The sequence below is a fragment of the Macaca mulatta genome, chromosome 3, assembly GCF_049350105.2.
Source record: "Macaca mulatta isolate MMU2019108-1 chromosome 3, T2T-MMU8v2.0, whole genome shotgun sequence".
Lineage (NCBI taxonomy): Eukaryota > Metazoa > Chordata > Mammalia > Primates > Cercopithecidae > Macaca > Macaca mulatta.
The window spans coordinates 168,698,430-168,713,525 of record NC_133408.1 but is presented as its reverse complement, the minus strand read 5'-3'; the positions used below and the strand labels follow the sequence as shown (position 1 = coordinate 168,713,525).

At 45.0% G+C, this 15,096-nt stretch overlaps 1 non-coding gene across 1 annotated transcript; it reads right to left on the bottom strand.

Moving 5' to 3' along the window:
• Positions 1-14,637: 14,637 nt before the first annotated feature.
• LOC114677264 (small nucleolar RNA U13) lies at positions 14,638-14,741 on the bottom strand. The gene has a single exon (XR_003728551.2). It is a non-coding gene; the product is annotated as a small nucleolar RNA U13 (small nucleolar RNA).
• Positions 14,742-15,096: the final 355 nt, after the last annotated feature.

Here is a 15,096-nt window from a genome sequence, read left to right as displayed (position 1 = left end):
GCTGCTTTCTCAAATATTCTTTCTCGCAGTCTCAACAACCATTCTGTCAATGTATTGCCTTCAAACACTGTGAAACGTTGACATTTTCGGAGACTGTGCCAAAAAGGAGCAAATATCCCTTAAGCCGGGCTTCCATCCTGAATTCTACACACAAGATGAAGAGAAGAAATTCTTTTACTCCTTCTAGAAAGGGATGAAAGAAGGAAAGAGGAAGCTAATAGGAACAGAAAAGCTGTGACCTGCCCGTGTGACCATTCCCTGCCATCTCCAAATGGTCACCAAGCATTTCCAGAAATAACTCATGAATGCTCTGAGTGGCTCCATCTACATGATAGGGAGTTCTAGATGGAATTCCTTGCAAGCAGCTCTGATGGCAGGAGGGGAGACCATGGGAAAAGGAGCGCTGGAGCTGGCAGAAATCTACAGGGATAGTTTTGGATTTCAATAGCCTGTGGCCTTAGCAGGGAATTTATGTAAACTCTGCCAGGAATCCCAAGAAATGAGGCAGGGAAGGGGTGGGGATGGGGTCTCTGCTAACTTCTGGTATGTGCATGCATGTATAAATATAAAAATATCTTTTTTTTTTTTTTTTCTGAGACAGAGTCTCACTCTGTCACCCAGGCTGCAGTGCAGTGCAGTGCAGTGGCACGATCTCGGCTCACTGCAACCTCTGCCTTCTGGGTTCAAGTGATCCTCCTGCCTCAGCCTCTCGAGTAGCTGGGACTACAGGTGCGAGCCACCATGCCTGGCTAATTTTTGTATTTTTAGTAGAGATGGGGTTTTACCATATTGGCCAGGCTGGTCTCGAACTCCTGACCTCGTGATCCAGCCCCCGCCTCCAGATTCCCAAAGTGTTGGGATTACAGGCATGAGCCACCGCTCCTGGGCAATATAAACATATCTTAAAATTTACATGTAATTGGAACCACATTACATGTGGTTAGATAGCCCATTTTCCACTCAACCATATGTCAGTGAATATACAATATTTCATCAAACATAATATACTATCACCTGTTAAATGCCCTGTAAGTTTAGGTGCCATTAAGAAAGAAAAAAAAATGCTGCCAATTAAACTGTGATATTCCATGGACTGTAATAACTGTGAAAATGCATAAAATAATCATTTCAGAATTGGTGGCATATGGTAGTATGCATCATTCTTTGTCGTGACTGCCTAGTATTTCACTCTGTGGATGTTTCAGAATTTAACTACCTGTCCATAGGTGTATATAGTGTTTCCATTTTTTACTTTGTAGGCAATACATTGTCAAATAATCTTGTACACCTATCATTGCTCACTTGTCAGATTACCTAGTTAGAATAAATTCCTAGGAATGTAGTTTTGTGGGTCAGAGGTTGCAGATATTCAACATTTTGGCATAGATTGCTAGAATGCCCCTCAGCACTCCAAGATGACAACCTTTCCCCCAGAACCTTGATAACAGTGATAAATAGTTTTCAATATGTAAACTGTTTCCAATATGGTAATTGAAAAGTGCTACCTTATTGCTCTTTACTTGCATTTCGTTGACTACTGGTGAGGCTTAATATGTTTTCATGTATCTATTAGCCTTTTGTGTTTCCCTGTTCAGATCTCTCATAAGAGCTGCTTTTCACTCATCTATGTATTTATTGACACAGGATCTTGCTCTGTCACCCAGGCTGGAATGCAGTGGTGCAATCACAGCTCACTGTAGCCCGGATCTCCCAGGCTCAAGCAATCCTAGAGCTGCTTCTTGAAAAGGAGACCACACATAGGCAATTATAGTAGGCAAATTCGTGATTCTTCTAGAGGAAAGTAGCAGAATCATAGAAAACAAAGAACACCAGATAGGACAAATATGTTTTTCATTTATTTTTGAATTCAGAAACTGTGGTGAAATGAGCAGAATTGCCTGGAAGCTGCTCTGGAAGCTCTTTCAAGGTTACCTGGGCCAGCCAGTTGGAACTGCAAGTAGGCCTATTCCTGGTGGGAGGAACTGTCCCAAACTCAGCCTCCACAGCATGGGCAGACTTCTTTCTCACACAGGGTGACTGCACCTTCCCACAGGCACAAGGTCTCCAAATACTGGGAAGCTGGAGTTCCCGCCGTCTCCTCTGAACCCCTGGCACCCTCCATGCAAGCTGCCCAGTACCCAAACAACTCATTGTTCCCCACTCACAGACTGGTTTCTTACATTTACTGCCTAACAAGTACAGCAGGTCATGGACCTATCCTGCAGATCCAACCAAGACCCTGACCTTCGCATACTTCTCTATGGGATGACAGAAGAGTGGGAGACTCCTGCTTCCCCTTTGCTTGTTGACACAGCCTTTCCCTAATGAAACCCAATCCTTAGCCCACGCAGAGTGACATATTAAAATTCGTTCTAAATCCTGGAACACATGGGCAATGACCCATAAAGGCCAATGTGCCATGACAGAAACACTGAGAGTCATACCGTCCATCACTCTGTCTCAGTTCCTGTTTATTGTTGGCCGGAGAACTAGGATGATCCTCTGAGCAGACAAGTCCTTGGAGGATGATTAAATGGGAACTATATAAATATTTCCATAAATTAAACCAAGGAGGTATATTAAGTTCAGCTGAATCTGGATACCAACTGCTTGCTTTGACCACATCAGAAGGTCTCCTTTTAAAAGACATTAAAAAAAATTTAAATAACTTTTGCCAGGCACAGTGGCTCATGCCTGTAATCCCAGCTACTTGGCAAGCTGAGGTGGGAGGATGGCTTGAGCCCAGGCATTCAAGGCTGCTGTGAGCTATGACTGCACTGTGAGCTATGACACACTCCAGCCTGGGTGACAGAGACCATATGTCTTTAAAAGAAAAGAGAGAGAGAGGGAATTACTTTTTATTGTGATTAAAAAAAAAAGGTATAATATAAAATTCACTATCTTCACAATTTCTAAGTGTACAGTTCAGTGTTAAGTATATTCACATTGTCACCGAACCAAAACTGGGTCCATTTGCCAGCATGCAACAGAAAGCCAAACACCAAAATACACAGTTTTTGCAGTGAGAAACGTTTGTGAGTTGACAGACAAATAGGAAGAAATGGTCAAATCTGTCTCCTGGAGCTGGAGGCTGGGTTGGGTTTTATTAGCATAGGGTAATGAGGTGTGATCTGACTAGATCCTGCCGTTATGGTCACCCCAGAGCTCAATCTGATTGGACTGTGGGTCCTGCCATGGTGTCTGCTTTTATTTTTATTTTTATTTTTTATTTTAGAGATGGGATCTCACCATGTTGCCCAGGCTGGTCTCGAACTCCTGGGCTCAAGCAATCCTTCTGCCTCAGTCTCCCAAACTGCTGGGGTTACTGACGTGTACCACCAGTGCCAGCCTCATGTCTGCTTCTTAATTTAGCCCGGTTCCTTGGTCCAAGCACTTAGTTCCCATTCGTGGTTTCACACAACATTCATTCGGGCATTGCCCCCTCCAACCTGCAGGGCCATGACCACTGAAAAACAGCTCACAACTTTGCTACATAAAAGTTGAACCAGATTGGTGTAATGTGGTTACAAGATTGCTGTGCAGCCAGTCCCCAGAACTTTCTCATCTTGCAAAACTCAAACTCTGTGCCCATCAAACAACTCTCCATTTTCCCTCCCTGTGGCCCCTGGCAACTGCCATTCTACTTTGTTTTTGTGAATTTGGCTGCTCTAGATACCTCGTATGAGTGGAACCAAATAATATTTGTCTTTTTGCAACTGGTTTATTTCACTAGTATAATGTCCTCTTGGTTCATCCATGTTGTTACATGTGTCAACATTTCCTTCCTTTTTAAATGGACTGTGGTGATGGTTGCACATTTCTGTGAATATACTAGAAACCACTGAATTGTAATACTTTAAGTGGGTGAATTGTATGGTATGTGAATTATACCACAATTAAGCTGTTTAGGGGGAAAAAGGGGGAATTTGTTAGAAGGATACAGGCTCATGTAACCCAAAGACAGGGACTGGGCCTGTTGGATGCTCACGGGCTTGGGACTCGGGAGGATACTGAACTAAGCCCTCTGGTTCAGCTCTCTGGCCCAGAGCAGGGGTCCTCACCGTGAGTCAAGCCCCTAACCTGTAGCGTCGGCACCACCTGGGAATTCCTTAGAAAAGCAGATCCTTGGGTCACACCTCATGACTCAAAAATTCTAGCAGCGGGACTCAGCAGACTGTGGATTCTCTTTTCTTTTCTTCCTTTTTTCTCTCTCTCTCTTTCCTTTCTGACAGTGTCTCACTCTGTTGCCCAGGCTGGGGTGCAGTGGTGCAATCTCAGCTCACTGCGACCTCCTCTGCCTCCCAGGTTTAAGCGATTCTCCTGCCTCAGCCTCCCAAGTAGCTGGGATTACAGGTGCCCACCACCATGCCCAGCTAATTTTTGTTTAGTAGAGATGGGGTTTCGCCATGTTGACCAGGCTGGTCTCAAACGCCTGACCTTAGGTGATACACCCACCTCAGCCTCTTAAAGTGCTAGGATTACAGGGCTGAGCCATTGCGCCCGGTTTAGCAATCCGTGTTTTGACAAACTCTCTAGGTGCTGGTGACAGAGGCTCACATTTGAGAATTCCTGGCCTAGACCACTGCGGGAAAGCGGGGAAAGTTTCCATCTCGCCTCTGCTCCGCATGTGCGTTTCCTCTCCCACTGACCATTCACCTCCACATCCCTGCAAAAGTCTTCATGGTAGAAAATGACCACCGACAATTCCTAAGTTGAAATCTCTTTTGGGGCCAGGCACAGTGGCTCACACCTGTAATCCCAGCACTTTGGGAGGCCGAAGCAGATGGCTCACTTGAGGCCAGGAGTTTGAGACCAGCCTGGCCAACAAGGTGAAACCCCCTGTCTACTAAAAATATAAAAATTAGCTGGGCGTGGTGGCAGATACCTGTAATTCCAGCTACTCAAGAGGCTGAGGCAGAGAATCACTTGAACCTGGGAGACGGAGGCTGTGGTGAGCCGAGATCTCACCACTGTACTCCAGCCTGGGTGACAGAGCAAGACTCCATCTGAAAAAAAATAAAAAATAAAAAATCTCTTTTGGAGCACAAGCCAACCTGAGACGGGCATCCAGTTCCAGTTGCAAATTCACAGGGAGGAACTCAGGTGATCCGGCTTGCATCAGCAACTTCCTCCAGGCTTTTCCCAGTATATCCCTAAATGGAGGAAGGCTGGGCTCGGAAGGTCTAGTTCCCAGAAAAGGCATGAGGGAAACAGAAAAAAAAAAGAAAAGAAAAGAAAAGGCCGGGCGCGGTGGCTCAAGCCTGTAATCCCAGCACTTTGGGAGGCCGAGACGGGCGGATCACGAGGTCAGGAGATCGAGACCATCCTGGCGAACACGGTGAAACCCCGTCTCTACTAAAAAAATACAAAAAACTAGCCGGGCGAGGTGGCGGGCGCCTGTAGTCCCAGCTACACAGGAGGCTGAGGCAGGAGAATGGCGTAAACCCGGGAGGCGGAGCTTGCAGTGAGCTGAGATCCGGCCACTGCGCTCCAGCCCCGGCGACAGAGCGAGACTCCGTCTCAAAAAAAAAGAAAAGAAAAGAAAAAAAAATTGGTGTCTCTTAGGGAAGACAATAGGAGAAAATCTAGAGTGAGCAATCACCTGTGTTTGCCTGGGACTTTCCTGCATTTGGCACTGAAAATCTCATGTCCTGGGAAACCCCTCAGTCCTAAGCAAATAACAGTTGGTCACACAAGAACTGAAAAGCTGGATGGGTGTGGTGGCTCACGCCTGTAATCCCAGCACTTTGAGAGGCTGAGGTGGGTGGATCACTTGAGGTCAGGAGTTCGACACCAGCCTGGCCAACATGATGAAACCCCATCTCTACTAAAAATACAAAAAGTAGCTGGGTGTGGTGGTGGGCACCTATAGTCTCAGCTGCTCCAGAGGCTAAGGCAGGAGAATCGCTTGAACTCAGGAGGCAGAGATTGCAATGAGCTAAGATCACGCCATTGCACTCCAGCCTGGGGTGACAAGGGCAAGACTCCATCTCAAAAAAAAAAAAAAAAAAGAAAAAAGAAAAAAAGAACTGAAGAGCCAGCTGGGCATGGTGCCTCCTGCCTGTACTCCCAGTACTCTGGGAGGTTGAGGTGGGAGGATCGCTTGAGTTCAGTTCAAGACCAGCCTGGGTAACATAGGAAGATCTTGTCTCTGCAAAAAATTGAAACATAAGCCAGGCATAGGGGCATGCACCTGTGGTCCCAGCTACTTGGGAGGCTGAGGTGGAGGATTGCTTGAACCCAGAAGGTTGAAGCTTCAGTGAGCTGAGAGCTTACCAGTGTCCAGCTTGGGTGACAGAGCAAGACCCTGTCTCAAAAAAGCAACCAAAAAACCTGAAGAGTCGTGGGGGTATGTATGCTTTGACTCTTAGGAAGCACACAAAAGGAAGAAGAGTTGATGAGATTCTCAGCAAGGACATGTGGAGATGTTTAATGTATTTTTGGCTACCACCATTACTGGAAAGTGTTAGTGACAGGCTGTAGTGCTTCCTTGCACAAGGAAGAATTCCCCCGAATGCCAGTGGCTCTCCCACTGATAAACTCTTCTGTAACAAAATGAAGGCATTTCTATCAACACAATTGCACATTAGAATCACCTGGGAGCTTTAAAAGCCCTAGATTGGCACTCCAGACCTAGCCCCAGAGTTTCCAATTTGATTGTTCTAGGAAGGCACCCAGGCATTGGTCTTTTTAAAAGTCCTCCAGGTGATTTCATGTGCAATGGGTTGATAGCCGTGATTAAGAATCAGAGCGACAACCAGAGAGGAATGAGTCCTGGAAGTTGGAGTCCTGGAAGGTAAAGGATTTGGGCATTGGAGAAAGAGGGCAATTGGAACTTCAGAGGCTGCAGAGAGATCTTGAACGCTGGAGGACAACGATGAGGGCTTTGAGTTTGTTTAGGGAAAGAGCCTCTGGGGTCTAAATGCCCCGGTGTGGAACCAGAGCAGGTACGTACTCAGTACCCGCTAAGCAGAGTGACAGGGAAGGGGAGAGTTATGAGTGGATATAAATATCTAAATTCTTCAGGAAGCAAGAACTGGCTGGCAAGCCGTTTGGTCCCAGGAAGCAGGAAGCTGCAGGCAGTGTGGTAATGTGACAGTGGTCTAGGGTGCTTGGCTCGTGGGGTAGCCAAGACTTTGTCTTGTTTCCTCACTTGGTAACTCATTAAATACACGATTCCTCCAGTGTTTCAAAGGGCTATTGGGTTTTTGGTAAAAAAATCTGTAAATTATTTCCTTTTTTTTTTTTTGAGACTGAGTTTTGCTCTTGTCCCTCAGGCTGGTGTTCAGTGGTGCCATCTTGGCTCACTGCAACTTCTGCCTCCCAGGTTCAAGCAATTCTCCAGCCTTAGCCTCCCTAGTAGCTGGGATTACAGGCATCTGCCACCATGCCTGACTAATTTTTGTATTTTTAGTAGATACGGGGTTTCACCGTGTTGGCCAGGCTGGCCTCAAACTCCTGGCCTCAAGTGATCCTCCTGCCTTGGCCTCCCAAAGTGCTGGGATTGCAGGCGTGAGCCATGGTGCTCAGTTTCTGTGAATTATTTTTAAATATTATTTCTAAGACCAGAAACTGACTCCACGTATTTGTAAAATGGTGTTTAATCATTTTATGGTTGTTTACAGTGAACCAATTCCAAGGTGCTTTCACATTATCTGGTTCTCCTGTGTGTCGGATGGGTAGGTATTATAAGCACCCGCGCCCCGACACCCCACTTTTTTTTTTTTGGAGGGGCATCTAACTCTGTCGCCCAGGCTGGAGTGCAGTGGCACGATCACAGCTCAGCTCACTGAAGCCTTGACCTCCCAGGCTCAAGGATCCTCCCACCTCAGCCTCCAGAGTAGCTGGGACTACAGGCTCGTGCCATATCGCCTGGCTAATTTTTTTTATTTTTTCAGGGATGGGGTCTCACCATGTTGACCAGGCTGGTCTTCAAGTCTTGGGCTCAAGCCATCCTCCTGCCTTGGCTTCCCCAAGTGCAGGGATTATAAGTATGAGTCACTGTGTCTGGTTCCCCTTTTTGCAGGGGAATCCAGCTTAGGAAGGTAGTTATTTGGCTCAAGTCACCTGGCTGGAAAGAAGTGGTGTTGGGATTGGCACTAAGGAGTCTGGTTTTTAGGACGGCTCTCTTCCTAGTGCTGTACGAGAGAGTTACTTTTCCCCTTACAGTCAGTAGAGCTTTTTGTATTTGTGGGAGAAAAGCATTCATCCATCAGCCTAGTTGTCCAGCAGTTCAGCCAGATCACACCAGCACTAGTGCATTGCTCACCACCCTGAAGTATACTTCAGGGCTGGGTATCAGTAAACTGGATATAATATGAATTATACAAATTAATCTTTTTGGTTGAAAGCTGCTTTTCCCCCTCCTCTACATCTGGATTCCAAAGAGAAAACCATTGAGGAAAGACTTTGAGTGTGATAAGGGTGATGGGGTCGGGGTAGTTTGGTGCTCCTTTTACTGAATTAGGATTTTTTTTTTCTATTCTCTTTCCCCGGGGTTCTCTGTACTATATTTCCTTTTTTGAAATGAATTTCACTCTGTTTGTGTTCAGAAAAATGCAGACTTACTTAGTACTTTCTCACTCCAGCATGTCACAACTGTCCCTCAGAAAATCTTTGAGTAAGGCTCCTTGTGGCTGTAGGCAGTTAATTTGTGCTCTCATTGAAACGGGAATTAAAAGAAATTAAAGAGTGTGGAAGCAGAAACTCAGCTGTATGTAAGAAAACCCAGTTCCCCCTGAGAAAGAAAAAGAGCTGGAGTCCTTTAAAAATTAACTGCCTATTTTTCTGTGGCTATTAAGCCTTATCTCTCCTCCTTTCCCTGGCATTGTGAAGACTCTGTTTCCCTAGCTGTGCAGCTGCAAGGTCACTAGACAGATAAACTCAAGTCGTAAAACATGTTTTTCCTTGAAAAGTAAGAAATGATGTAATGCATGTCTCAATTAATTGAATAACTGTCTTTGTTTCTCACTTCTGTAATATGCTTTCCCCTGCCCCATGAAATGCTTAAAAGGTAACTTAACTCTTTCTTCAGGGCTCAATCCTTTGGATGTTAATCCAACTGAGCCGGTGCACCTAAATAATAAATATCCTTCTGAATGCTCTCTGATTCCTTAAAAATCCTGCAACATCATGATTCATGGAAGTTCGAGATCTCGGTTCAGCATCCTCCACTTCCAGCCCCTCCCACCAGTTTGCATTTGCTTTGCAGTTGAAATCCAGTGAAATGCTGGCTATGACTCAGGGTGGTTCTGAGCTGCAGAGCCAGACAAAGGCAGATGCTGTCCTCAGCATGCAAACCCTGAATTGGGTTTAATTGAGGGAAAAGAAATGTGTTTGGTGCTGGGTCTGTGGCTGTCTCAGGTTGTGCAGCTGCAGGAATTTGGTCTAGAATATGTGCCCTGAGGGCTGATAAGTCAGGAGAAGTTGAGTTAGGAGAGGATGGTGCCATGTGGCCTTTTCTCTGCAAACAGCCACCAAGATTCAGCCAACACTGGCCCCTGACAATTACAACTTCAAGTTTATAGTGTCCTTGTTTTGGGGGGGCAGGGGAACTCCAGCTGTGTTGTTTTTGCTAAAATATGCTTGTTAAGAATGTAAGTAATCACTGAACGTGGTGGCCTGTGCCTGTAGTCCCAGCTACTTGAGAGGCTGAGGCAGGAGGATCGCTCCAGCTCAGGCATTCAAGGCTAGCCTGGGCAACATAGCCGGACTCTATCTTTAGCTGTGCAGTGGAACAGGCTCGGCTGCAGGCGTCGCCTCACTGGGAGCAGAGCTGAACCCAAGTGGCACCCAGAGCCTGAGCAGTTGCCGCCATGGTGATCAAATTTCTGGAAGTCATCAAGCCCTTCTATGTCATCCTGCTGGAAATTCAGAAGCCGGAGAGGAGGATTCAGTTTAAGGAGAAAGTGCTGTGGACCGCGTCACCCTCTTTATCTTCTTAGTGTGCTGCCAGATTCCCCTATTTGGTATTATGTCTTCAGATTCAGTTGACCCTTTCTATTGGATGAGAGTGATTCTAGCCTCTAACAGAGAGGCACCTTGATGGAGCTGGGGATCTGTCCCATTGTCACGTCTGGCCTTATAATGCAACTTTTGTTTGGCGCCAAGATAACTGACGTTGGTGGCACCCCAAAAGACCAAGCTCTTTTCAATGAAGCCCAAAAGTTGCTTCGCATGATCATTACTATCGGCCAGTCTATCATGTATGTGATGACAGGAATGTACAGGGACCCTTCTAAAATGGGTGCTGGAATTTAAAAAATTAATTTAAAAAACTATAATAAATGTAAACAATCACTATAAAGAAAAAATTCAGGCTGGGCACAATGGCTCACGCCTGTAATCCTAGAATTTTGGGAGGCTGAGGCAGGCGGATCACTTGAGGCCAGGAGCTTGAGACTAGCCTGGACAACATAGTGAGATCTCATCTCTACAAAAAAATTTAAAAATTAGCATGAAGGCATAGGCCTGTAGTTCCAGCTACTTGGGAGGCTGAGGTGGGAGGATCACTTGAATCCAGAAGTTTGAGGCTGTAGTGAGCTATGATCCCACCACTGCACTCCAGCCTGGGCAACAGAGCAAGAACCTGTCTATAAAAAAAGATTCAGATGATGTGAGCCTTATTAATGCATTCAACAACTATTTATTTTCTGTCTACCATATGCCAGCCACTGTTCAAAGCATTGGGGATATGGCAGTGATCAACACAGAGTTTCCGTTAGCATTGTTGACCTAAATGAAAGAGGCAGAGACACAAAATACAATTTGAAGAGTTTACTAGAGGCCAGGCAAAGTGGCTCAGGCCTGTAATCCCAGAGCTTTGGGAGGCTGAAGTGGGAGGATCGCTTGAGGTGAGAAATTCAAGACCAACCCTGGCAACAAAACAATATTGCATCTCAACAACAATGACAACAACAAATTTAAAAATTAGCTGGGCATGGTGGTGCACAACTGCAGTCCCAGCTACTTGGTGGGAGCTACTCAGCAGGAGTATTACTTGAGTCCAGGAGTTTGAGGCTGCAGTGAGCCATGACTGCACCGCTGCACTGTAGCCTGGGTGACAGAGAAAGACCCTGTCTCAAAAAGAATTTATTTGCGCCAAAGTGAGAACAGCTGCCCAGAAGACTCAGACCCCAGTATCCTTGGATATGAGCTTCATTTGGCCTTTATTATAGCAGGTTTTTAAAGTCAAAAAAGGGGGAAAGCTAGTAGACTGATACGAAGTTATCTGTCAAAAATTCTAATTGGTTTATAGAAATAACATTGACTATTGATTGCCATACACTGTTAAGCTACAGAATGTGGATTATGGTGTCTGGTATGGCATTATTAGGTTAATTTTAGTTAATTTTTAGCTACCTGTGGCAATAGCAAGCAGTTTCAAGAGACGAATACATAGTTCAAAAGTGGGGGAGTGGGTATGATTGTTTTCTCATTTTCATGCCTCTCTGGGCCCGATAATTTAAAAGAACTCTCATTCCTCAGATAAAAGCTATTTTCTTTTCTCATCAGGGAACTTACACTTTAATGAAGGGAGTAGCTAAAAACAACAGAAGTATGGAATGTGTCAAGTGGTGATAGTGCTATGAAGAAAAACACAAAAGAGAAAATATAAACCGTCTGGGCGCAGTGGCTCATGCCTGTAATCCCAGCACTCTGGGAGGCCAAGGTGGGTGGATCACTCAAGGTCAGGAGACTGAGACCAGCCTGGCCAACATAGTGAAACCCCATCTCTACTAAAAATACAAAATTAGCCAGGTGTGGTGGTGGGCACCTGTAACCCCAGCTTGGGAGGCTGAGGCAGGAGAATCGCTTGAACCTCTAAGGTGGAGATGGCAGTGAGCCAAGATGGTGCCCTCCATCTTGGTGCACTCCAGCCTGGGTGACAGAAGGAGACTCTGTCTTAAAAAAAAAAAAGAAAAGAAAATATAAACCACTCAAAATCTCATCACCAGAGATAATCATCGTAAGCATCTCGTTGTCTATTCTTCCAAACACCTCTCTTTGCCAATATACAAATATGTTTTTGTATCAACAAGCATTTTTACAGGCTGATTCATAACCTGTTTCCAGTAATATTTCTGAGATATCTTTTTATGTCAATAAACAAAAACTGATATGATTTTATTTCTAGCTTTGATTTTTTTCTATATCATGAGTCATCAAGCAATTTTTTAATACAGAAAACTTTAAACATATAGAAAAGTAGAGAGAATGGTAAACACATTTATCTCCTATAACAATTATTATTTTGCATATTTACTTTACCTTTTTTTTTGTTTATATATGTTAAACTCAATTATAGACATGATGAACAGCTTACCTGTTCTGTTTCCACCCCAACTGGGTGAGCTATAATTCAATTCAAAGGGCTGTTGGTTTTTTAAGAACAACTTTTTTTTTTTTTTTTGAGACAGGGTCTCACTCTTGTTCAGGCTGGAGTGCAGTGGCACGATCTTGGCTCATTGCAACCTCTGCCTCCCAGGCTCAGGTGACCTCCCACCTCAGCCTCACCAGTAGTTGGGACCACAGGTGCTCATCACCACACCTGGATAATTTTTTTTATTTTTTTATTTTTTATTTTTTTTGTAGAGATGGGTTTTGCCATGTTGCCCAGGCTGGTCTCAAACTCCTGAGCTCAAATGATCCACCTGTCTAGGCCTCCCAAAGTGCTGGGATTATAAGCATGTGCCACCATGCCTGGCCCAATTCTGAGGTTATTTACCCAGAGTTAGTGTCAGACTCCACAGGGCTAAGGGCTCAGTCTTTTATAGGATGCTCTCATTTCAGATATCAGCCTCACTTTGGGATGTCCCTAAGCCCTTGCACTTTTGACCAACTGGCTGTAACCTCAAGGGTTCCCACAGTCCCCACATGCTTGATAATTTGCTAGAACAACTCACAGAACTCAGGAAAGCATAATACTTATGATTAAAGTTTTATTATAAAACAAGGCCAGGAGCAGTGGTTCATGCCTGTAATCGTAGCACTTTGAGAGGCAGAGGTGGGTGGATCACTTGAGGTCAGGAGTTGGAAACTAGCTTGACTAACATGGTGAAACCCTGTCTCTACTAAAAATACAAAAAAATTAGCTGAGTGTGTTGGTGTGTAGCTGTAATCCCAGCCACTTGAGAGGCTGAAGCAGGAGAATTGCTTGAACCCAGGAGGCGGAGGTTGCAGTGAGCCAAGATCATGCCACTGCACTCCAGCCTGGGTGATGGAGAAAGACTCCATCTCAAACAACAACAACAACAACAACAACAACAACAACAACAACACATTGTTAGAGGCCCGGGAGGAAGACAGTTTCCATGCCCTCTCCTGGAATCACGGGGCATCACCCTTTCAGCACACCAATGTGTTAAAGTAGGAAGAGCCGCTGAACTTTGGTGTTCAAAGTTTTTGCTGGGGTTTCAAGGTGTAGGCATGATTGGTTAAACAATTGGCGATAAAATTGAACTCATCTTAAGCTCCTCTCTCTCCTGGAGTTCCTACCAGAGTTCCAACTTTCTAAACACATGGTTGGTCTTTCTGGTCACCAAACCCCATCCTGAAGTTATCTAGGGGTCTGCACAGTCACTTCATTACTGTAATGAAGGCATTGTGATCACTTGGAAAATTCCAAGAGCATTTGAAGCACTGTGACAGGAATGGGGGATGAAGACTTGATATATTCTTTATTGTACTACGTTGTGCCTAAATACTTTAGTATATGCAAACCCATAGTACATTGAAGGTATTGTAAGTCAAAAGTGCAGACCAGGTGCAGTGGCTCACATCTGTAATCCCAGCACATTGGGAGGCCAAAGCAAGTGGATTGCGTGAGCCCAGGAGTTTGAGACCAGCCTGGGTGACATGATGAAACCTCGTCTCTACCAAAAGTAAAAAGAAATTAGCTGGATGTGGTGGTGCATGCCTGTGGTCCCAGCCACTTGAGGGGCTGAGGCAGGAGAATCACTTGAGCCTGGGAGGTCGAGGCTGCAGTGAGCTGAGATGGCGCTCCTTTACTCCAGGCTGGGTGACAGAGTGAGACCGTATCTCACACACAAAGTGCATTTTCCTCTTTTTTTCTTTTTCTCTCTCTCTCTTTTTCTTTCTTTCTTTTACAGATGGGGTCTCCTGGAGTGCAGTGGTGCGATCTCAACTCACTGCAGCCTCGACCTCCCTAGCTCAAGTGATTCTTCTGCCTCAGCCCCCACAAGCAGCTGTACTGTATATATATCACTTTTGCACCACTGTAAAGTCAAAAAATCGTGTCGGGGACTGTCTGCACCTCTAAATAAGTAAGGACATTTTCCTTTATAGCCACAATGTCATTACCATATGTAACAAAGTTAATGAGAGTTCTTTCTGCTTGATTTTCAATGGCTGCCTACTATCCAATGCATGCATATATCCTAAAGTTCTTGATGGGCATCAAGATGCCTATTGATGGACATTGAGGATATTTCTACTTTTTCATTAGGGGAAACCACACTAGGATGAACATTCTTATGCATACATCTTTTTATCCTGTAAGTATCCCGTGTTACTACCTGAGAAAATTGTGACTGCTTGTTTTCCTGGCAGGGAGCTGTGAAATCCAATTCAAAGGCATTGTCTTAAAAAAATTTTTTTTTCTTCTCTTTTTTTTCACATCAGGCAGGTAATGTGCAGATGTAGTAACAAGGTTGGAGGGAGGTACATCTCACACATGCACGTGAAACTCCAATCATCATGCTTATCAACTACAAAAGAATCAAGGTATTGTCTTTCAGTGAAGCACAGCATATCCCTGTCCCTGGTACAGTCAGCATGGCTTTGCCTGAACTTTTGCTATAATCTGTGTACCAAAGAAATCTGATGTTATCGTATTCTTTTGGGCAAGGATGAGGGTCTTCTACTAACTCTCCAAGGCAAGTGGGCATAATGACAGATGCTATGTACTGAGTTGTGTCCCCCCAAAGTTCATGTTGATGCCCTAGCCCCCAATGTGACTGTATCCAGACATAGTGTCTTTAGGAGGTAATTAAGGTCACATGAGGTCATAAGGTAGAGCCCTAATCCGAGAGGGCTGTGGCCTTACAAGAAGAGGAGCAAGAGGCTGGGCGCGGT